This window comes from Chionomys nivalis, chromosome 4, assembly GCF_950005125.1.
Source record: "Chionomys nivalis chromosome 4, mChiNiv1.1, whole genome shotgun sequence".
Lineage (NCBI taxonomy): Eukaryota > Metazoa > Chordata > Mammalia > Rodentia > Cricetidae > Chionomys > Chionomys nivalis.
Window position 1 is genome coordinate 91,371,520 of NC_080089.1, and position 8,419 is coordinate 91,379,938.

Below are 8,419 nucleotides of genomic sequence, written 5' to 3' on the forward strand. Positions count from 1 at the left end.
GCTGGTGGTGATGCGGGGTTGGAGAGGCGAGGAGGGCGGCGCGGATAGGTGCGACGGGGCGGCTGAAGTCTCGCGCTCTGGGCACCTGGGCTCCGCCTAGCGCAGGGAAATCTCGGAGCTTGGGCACGCAAAGCCGGATACGACTAGACGTCAATCAGTTTTCAAAGGGTGAACCGGAACCCCGGTCAAGACGAAAAGGTCAGGTTAGGCTTCGCCTTCGGGAGCCTGCGTCCTGGAGGCTCCGCCCAGGAGTGTCGGACTGACCAATAGTCTTGGCTGTACTTGGGTAATACTTTTTTTTTTTTTTTTTTTTGGCCTATAGGAAGCAGAACAGGTTTCACCTCACCGCTTGACCCATCAGGAATAGAATTTCAAGATGGCTCGTGACTAGAACGCTTGTGGTTTCGGGTGTTCAAAAGAGCACTGAAAAACTTGCGCTCCTTAACCCTACCCCCACCTCAGTTAAATGCCATTTAAAATTGCTTTAGCGTTTCCTACCCTGTGTTTAGAGAATGGGTTACGAGGTAGTTGGGCCTGATGTGAGACGTGAAGTACTCACGGCTGAGATCATACGTGTCTTCGCGCAGCTGGTAAATCTCTCATTCCGGAGACTGAGGCCAACATGAACAGCAGGGTGACACATGGTCTCACAAACAATAAAACAAAACAAATCTGGCCCAGAGAGGGCTTGATAGGTAAACGCTCTCTTTTCCTAGCTCCTGATGATGTGCGTTCGGTCTTGGTCCTACATGATGGTACACTGTGGAACATACATATACATGACAAATAAATGTAATAAAAATTCAAAAAGAAGCCAGGTGATGGTGGCGTACGCCTTTAATCCCAGCACTCAGGAGGCAGAGGCAGGCGGATCTCTGTGAGTTTGAGGCCAGCCTGATCTACAAGAGCTAGTTCCTGAACAGGCTCCAAAGCTACAGAGCAACCCTGTCTCAAAAAATAAGTAAAAAAAGAAAAAAATAGAAAAATGAAAATAAAAACTTTTTTTTTTCCTTCTGTGAAAGGGTCTCTTACATGTTACGCTTCAGGCCTGGACTTGCTTGTGTAATGGAGTGCTTCCAACTCCCAAGTACTGGAATCAAAAGTCGTGTACCAGAAGTGGCTTTATGCCACGCCTAGAGCTGAATTCAGCGGATTTTCTGCTTGCACTTGGCCTCTAAACCTGTGGTTCTAAACACGTGGGGTGCAACCCTGGGGGTCCAATGACCCTTTCCCAGGGGTCACATAACAGACATCTTACATGGCAGATATTTGCATTATGATTTGCAACAGCAAAAAATTATAGTTATGAAGTAGCAATGAAATAATTTTATGATTGGGCAGTCACCACAACATGAGAACTGTATTAAAGGGTCTCAGCATTAGGAAGGTTGAGAACCACTGCCCAAACTAAATAGAAAATCCCCTTCTCCAGCTTTAGAAAAAGTGTTTTTTTTTTTTTCCCTGATTTTAGTTTTTCAAGACAGGGTTTCTCTGTGTAGCCCTGGAACTTGCTCTGTAGACCAGGCAGACTCAGATCTGTCTGCTTCTGACTCACAAGTGCTGGGATTAAAGGTTTGTGCTAGCTACCACTGCTGGACCAAAAAATACTTTAAAAACTGATAGTGATACTGGGATTTGCCTCTAACTGCATGTACTGGCTTCTTGGGATCCTATTCTCTTTGGATGTATACCTTGCTCAACCTAGATGTAGTAGGGAGGAGGGCTTTGGACTTTCCACAGAGTGGGGTGCATTGCCCTCTCTTAGGATTGGAGGGGGGTGAGGTGGAAGGGTGTGTGGAGGGGAGTTGGAGGAGGGGAGGGAGTGGGATTTTGAATTGGTATTTTTTCTACTTTATTATTTATTTATTTATTTTGGATTTTTCGAGACAGGGTTTCTTTCTCCGTAGCTTTTTGGTTCCTGTCCTGGAACTAGCTCTTGTAGACCAGGCTGGCCTCGAACTCACAGAGATCCTCCTGCCTCTGCCTCCCAAGTGCTGGGATTAAAGGCGTGCGCCACCACCATCCGGCTATTTTTTTTAAGTAATAAAAAAAACCAAGTGGAACAATTGTGTACATGCTTCCTGAATAGCAAGGACTGCACTATGATCTATTAAATTTATAATTATTTTGTATGTATGGGTCTTTTTTCAGCATGTATGTCTGTGTACCACATGCGTGTAATGTTTTATGGACTCCAGAAGAGAGCACTGCATACCCTGAGGATGAGTCATGGTGTGGGTGTTGGGAATCAAACCCGAGTCTTCTGGAAGAGCAGCAAGTGCTCTTATAGCCAGAGGCATCTCTCCAGTCCCCTTTCTTTTTAACTTATTTTTTTTGTGTGTAAATTCATACATGAGTACTATTTTTGCATCATTTCTACCCCTCCCTCTCTCCCTCTAACTCCTCTTGTGTCTACCGCAAATTTCTGACCTCTTCATTGTCACATGTGTATCTTTATATGTACACATGAATACAGTCTGTTGACTCCATTTAGCCTTGCTTCCATGTTTATTTATTTAGGGCTGATGTCTGGGGTTTGGATAAACTACTTGTGGGGCTTATCCCAGAAGAAGACTGATGATGGAGGAAGGTCATTTGTCAATAAACAAACTGCCTTGGCCCATTTGATAGGCCATCCCTTAGGTAGGTGGAGTAGACAGAATAGAATGCTGGGAGGAAGAGGAAGTGAGCTCAGATGCAGGGCAGCTCCTCTGAGAGACAGACGCCATGCTCTCCTCTCCAGAGCAGACGCGATGAAGCTCCGACCCAGGATGGACGTAGGCTAGAATCTTCCTGGTAAGCGCACCTTGGGGTGCTACACACATGAATAGAAATGGGCCAAGCAGTGTTTAAAAGAATACAGTTTGTGTGTCATTATTTTGGGGCATAAGCTAGCCAGGCGACCATGAGCTGGAGCGGCAGGAACACAGCCCACAGCTCCCCACTACAGACTGACTCACTCTTTCAGGAGCCAGTTATCGCCTGCAGTTCTTCATCTAGGGGTAGGGCCTTGTGAGATTTCCCTCATCCTCATTGGTGTATCAACTGCTGTTGTCACTGTGCAGGCCTTGTTAAGGTGACCGTAATTTGGAGTTTTCATGGGTGTAGCTTTTATTTTTTTGTCATAGGGAACATAATATCTCACAGCAGATGTCCGTCCTTTTTTTTTTTTTTTTAGAGAGAGAGAGTTTCACCATGTATCTCTGGTTGGCCTGGAACTCATTATGCAATTATGTCACAGAGATCCGTCTCCCTCCGAATCCTGAGTGCTGGGATGAAAGGCATGGACCACCATGTTTACCTGGTTCTCAGTATTCTCTGCTCCCTCTTCCATGATGTTCCCGGAGCTTTTGTTGTAGAAGTTGTATTGTAGATCAATACAACTTGTATCAATTGGAGTTGAACACTATCTGTTGCAAAAGAAGCTTCATTGATATGGAGTAAGAGCTACATTTATCCATGGGTATAAGGGTAAATATTTAGAATACAGCCAGAAGTTATACTGTTAGGAAAGTGACTGTCCTTAGGGTCCATCAGCCATGGTTAGTTGTCTAGGTTTACAGTGCTGTGTACGAATGGCCTCATACTGAGCAGGCTTTAAGTGCAATTGCACAGCTGTTGGTAGCTGCCACGATGCAAATATGATGATTGTACCCTTTGGGGATATCTTGCCATATTGGTCTCTGTTGTGGTTCATAGGCTTACTTACATCTGATTAGAACTATTGATTGCTTTTCTCCAGTGGTAGCTTGCAAGGCATTTCTGGATGCTATGAGTGCTAGTCATTAAAGGGGAGGCTTCCAGGTCAGTTCCTGCTCGATTCCTGTGTCTAAAGTGTGTATCATTTTTAGCAATTGCATTTAACCTTTGAGTTCTGGGAGGCAACCAAGGACAGTGGCAATAACCTATGTTAGTGGAGTCTCTTGAATTCCCTCACCAAAAACTTGGAGAGAGGTTTCTTATTCTTGTGCTTGGCACTGGTGGGGGGGGGTAATTGTTAGGTAGTCTATGCCTATCCGTAAGTATTTTCCTGGGATAATTTATTTAAATTTTGATATCAAGGATTTAGGATATTGTGATCAATATGTGTATGAGATTGATCATTTTTACCCAAAGAAATGTAAGTTCATAGTCAACTATGGTAGTACACACCTATAATCTGAATACTTGGAAGGCTGGGCACATCCTAATAATTCTTAGAATGTCACCTTCAAGGTCAGCCTAGGGCCAAGACAATTCTACAAATATTAATTGGTCTTGTCTGAGGTTAGGGAAAAAAATCAGGTTTTAATTTAGCTTACATCAAAAGCTTAAATTCCACATTTTCCTTAATACCTAAACCTAATGGTCTCAGGGAATCTTCAGAGAAAATTGGTGCATGAGCTGACACACATATATGTATACACACACACACACACACACACACACACACATATATATATATATATATATAATGTATATACAGTTTTAACTGTATGAGTGTTACTGTACCACATGACAGTACCACATGTACCTCCATGGTGCCCAAGGAGGCCAGAAGAAAGCTTTGGATCCCTTGGAATTGCAGTTAGAGATAGTGAGATGCTATATGGGTTCTGTGAATTGGACCTGGGTCCTCTGGAAGAGCAGCCAGTGCTCTTAACCCCTAACCCATCTCTCCAGTCCCAGAGCAAGTTGAGTTTAAGAATATATAGTTAGATGTTTTGAAATAAAAGAGGCACCAGTAAAGGGAATACTGTCTTCTAAGAAAAACAAGCAGAATTTTGAACAGGATGAGGCATCAGCTAACTGTAAGTAGAAACACATTACAATCAAGGCTGTGGAAATATAGACAGAGACGGGGGGAGCACGTCATGGAACAGGACACCATGTCCCTCTTGCAGAGATTGGAGAAAGTATCAGAGGCCTAAAAGAGCAATTTCTATTCTTCTCTTTCGTATAGAGACTCGGGATTCATATTCCTGAGCTACATCCTCAGCCCACTGAGACATTTCATATATTGAGACCTGAAGCAGGAATTAACGCAAAGGTGTAGTTCACTGAGTCCCAAATGACAGATTTCTATGATGAACCTCATCCATGTGAAACTAAAGTGAGCAGATTAATTACACAGCCACAGCAGTATGAACACAGAAACTTTATTCAAGATGATAAAATTCATATTTTATTTGTATAATTTTAAACTTTTTACTTACTTTATATACCACCCACAGTTTCCCTTTCTTTCTCTCCTCCCTGTGCCTACCCCACCCACTTCTCAGAAATGGTAAGGCCTCCTATGGGGGAATCAACAAGGCCTGCCATATCTGGTGGAGGAAGGCCCAAGCTCTTCCCCACTGCTTCAAGGCTGAGTAAGGCACCCACCATAGGGAATGGGTTCTAAAAAGTCAGCTGATGAACCAGGGACAGATTGCTTGGGACCCAACAAAAAGAAACTACACAACTGTGACACACACGCAGAGAACCTAGGTGAGTCCCATGCACACCCTAGTTGTCATTCTAGAGTCCATGAGCTCCCGAAGGCTCGGGTCATCTGTCTCTGGGTTTGCCCATCATGATCTCGACTCTGTTTGCCTATATCATCCTCTTCTTCCTGTTCTGCCCAGTGCTGTGCTGTAGATCTTTGCATCTGCTTCCATCGGTTACTGGATGAAAGCTCTATGGTGGCAATTAGGGTAGTCACCAATCTTATTACGGAAGAAGGCCAGTGCAGGCACCATCTCCACTGTTGCTAGGAGTACTAACTGGTGTCATCTTTGTGGGTTCCTGGGAGTTTCCCTGGTACCAGGTTTCTCCCTAACCCCATAATGGATCCTTCTACCAGCATATGTGTTTCATTGCTCTCCCTCTCTTTCGTTCCCATAAACGGACCTTCCCCATCCCTCATCTTTGCATCCCCCATTACCTCCCGTTTACACCCTTCCCTGTTTACCCAGGAGGCTTCTTACATACATCACATAACAGCAGGAAAGAACAGTATCTTGAAGTAATGTGAGAAAATAGATGTGATTTTAGAATCCCAAACACAGCAAAAATAGCACAAGTTTGTAGGTGTCAGTGAAACATTTCCAGACATAAGCTAAGACTTACCACATAGGCCATGGAAGAAAGAATTTCTGAGGCTGTTCAGTAGGCTGCTCAGAGGTGGTGGCTCACACCAATCATCTTAGCACTCGTGAAGCTCCAGCAGAAGAACTTTAAGTCTGAGGCAAGCCTGGGCTACACAAGGAAACCCTAGGCATATAAAACTGAACATTGTAGTCTAGAAAGAGGACAAACGAGGGGCCAGTGGGATGGATCAATGGGTAAAGGTGACGGAGGCCAGACCTGACATCCTGAGTTCAAGTGTTGGGACCCACAGGATAGATGAAGAGAACAGAGTCCTGTTAGCCTCTGACATGCACATGGTGCCAGGCCACTAGCGTGCACACACAAGCAAAGCAAAGACAGAAATGTGTTTTTTTTTAAATTGAAAAGAAGTAAGAAGGATAGAAAAAAGGACTGAGGAGCATAAACAGAAAAATGAGTAAAAAAACTGGTAATGAGCTTGGAACATTTAAAATCTAATTATTGATGTTCCCAGACAAACTTTGTTGATTTGTTTCCAAATTAGCTTTATGTTGATATCTACTTTATTAGTATTTATTTATTTCATAATAAAATATGGATCAGTTTTGGAATGGGCCAGCGGTTAGAACACTGGTTGCTATTATAGAGGATCCTAGTTTTATTCCCCGCACCCAGATGGCAGCTCAAACTGTTTTTAACTCTGCAGGAAATCCAATGCCCTCTTCTGGCCAAGAGGCATTCAGGCTTTCATGTGGTATGTGTGCGTTTATGTACATATACATACATATATATATATATATTGCTTTGTATATACATGCATACAAAATACATAAATATGTACATGTATATGTATGTCATTTTCTTATGTACATTTTAATATTAGTTAATAGTGGTTTGAATAAAAAAAAAAAAAACAGCAAGCCAGGCAGTGGTGGCACACACCTTTAATCCCAGAACTCGGGTGGCAGAGGTGGGCCAGGCTGTTCTACAAAACAAGTTACAAGGATAGCCAGAGTTAATCAATAAAACACTGTCTCAAAAATTAAAAAAAAAATCAGGACATTGTTGTCTCAAACCTTTAATTCCAGCACTCGGGAGGCAGGCAGATTTCTGTGAGTTTGAGGCCAGCCTAGTCTTCAGAGTGAGTTCCAGGACAGCCAGAGATACACAGAAAAATCCTGTCTCAAAAAAAAAAAAATACACCAAACACATTTACAAAAGTATACAATGAAGTCAGACTTGGTACCATATACCTGTAATCCCAGAACTTGGGATGCAGAGGCAGGTAGATTCCTGTTGGTTTCAGGCTGGATTGTTATCCGTACATGGTGAGTTTGAAGAAACTCTAGACTATAGAGGGAGATCATTTCTCAAAAAACCCAACCCTACCAATCAGCCATTCAAACACTCTCCAACCTCCCAAAGAAAAACTCCCCAGAGTATAATGACAATCAGAGGAAATCCTATGGATTAGCAGGAGTGCAGAGGGCCTTCCTTACTCGTCGTGTGTTCTGTCAGCATTAACTGATGGAAAAGACACCATGGAACACCACGCTCAAAACAAAAACTTCTTAAATGTTACCATGTGACACCGTAAGGCAACTCATCAATCATTTCTGCTTCTAACCATCTCTGCTCATGTATCTGAAAGAGGACCTAACTTTTACAATGTCCTTAGTCCCAACCCGGGTTTCATTTGTCCTATAACCGTGTTTTTGTGTGTTTGCCAAAGACTCAAGGCTCAACGTTGCTTATACATGAAGGTACTCTAAACACAAGTTTTTAAAATACAATTTTATTAAATTATTAAATACAACATTTTGACAAAGCCTTAGTACTTAACGAAAACCAAAACAGAAGAATCTAATTTTTTTATGATCAGAAACATTATAAAGTAACATCTTCAGCAAGACAAAAACTATCTAACTACTATGTACAGAAAAGCTAATATTCTATTATAAAATTTAAGTAATTACATTCTATATGACAGGAATGTCCTTAACAAATAAACTTCAATTGAACTTAACGATTTCATAGGAATTATTAAGGATAAATAAGATGTATTAGATATGTCAGAGGCCCCCAATTTCTCAGTAGAGATACTGTTTTTATTAAACATCCAAAAGAAGGTACATAAGATCACTAAAGAAATTAATAAATTTTGTTGGATATGAAATAAACATAAGACATATCTATACTCAAGTTACAATGAAAAACATAAATTTGAGATCTAATTATTCTAACAATATAGTCTTATAACAAATTATTGTAACATTAGAATTATGATCCCCAGAACTGGAGAACTATATTAAAAATATACAAAATGAGATCAAAAGACTTATTTCTTGTT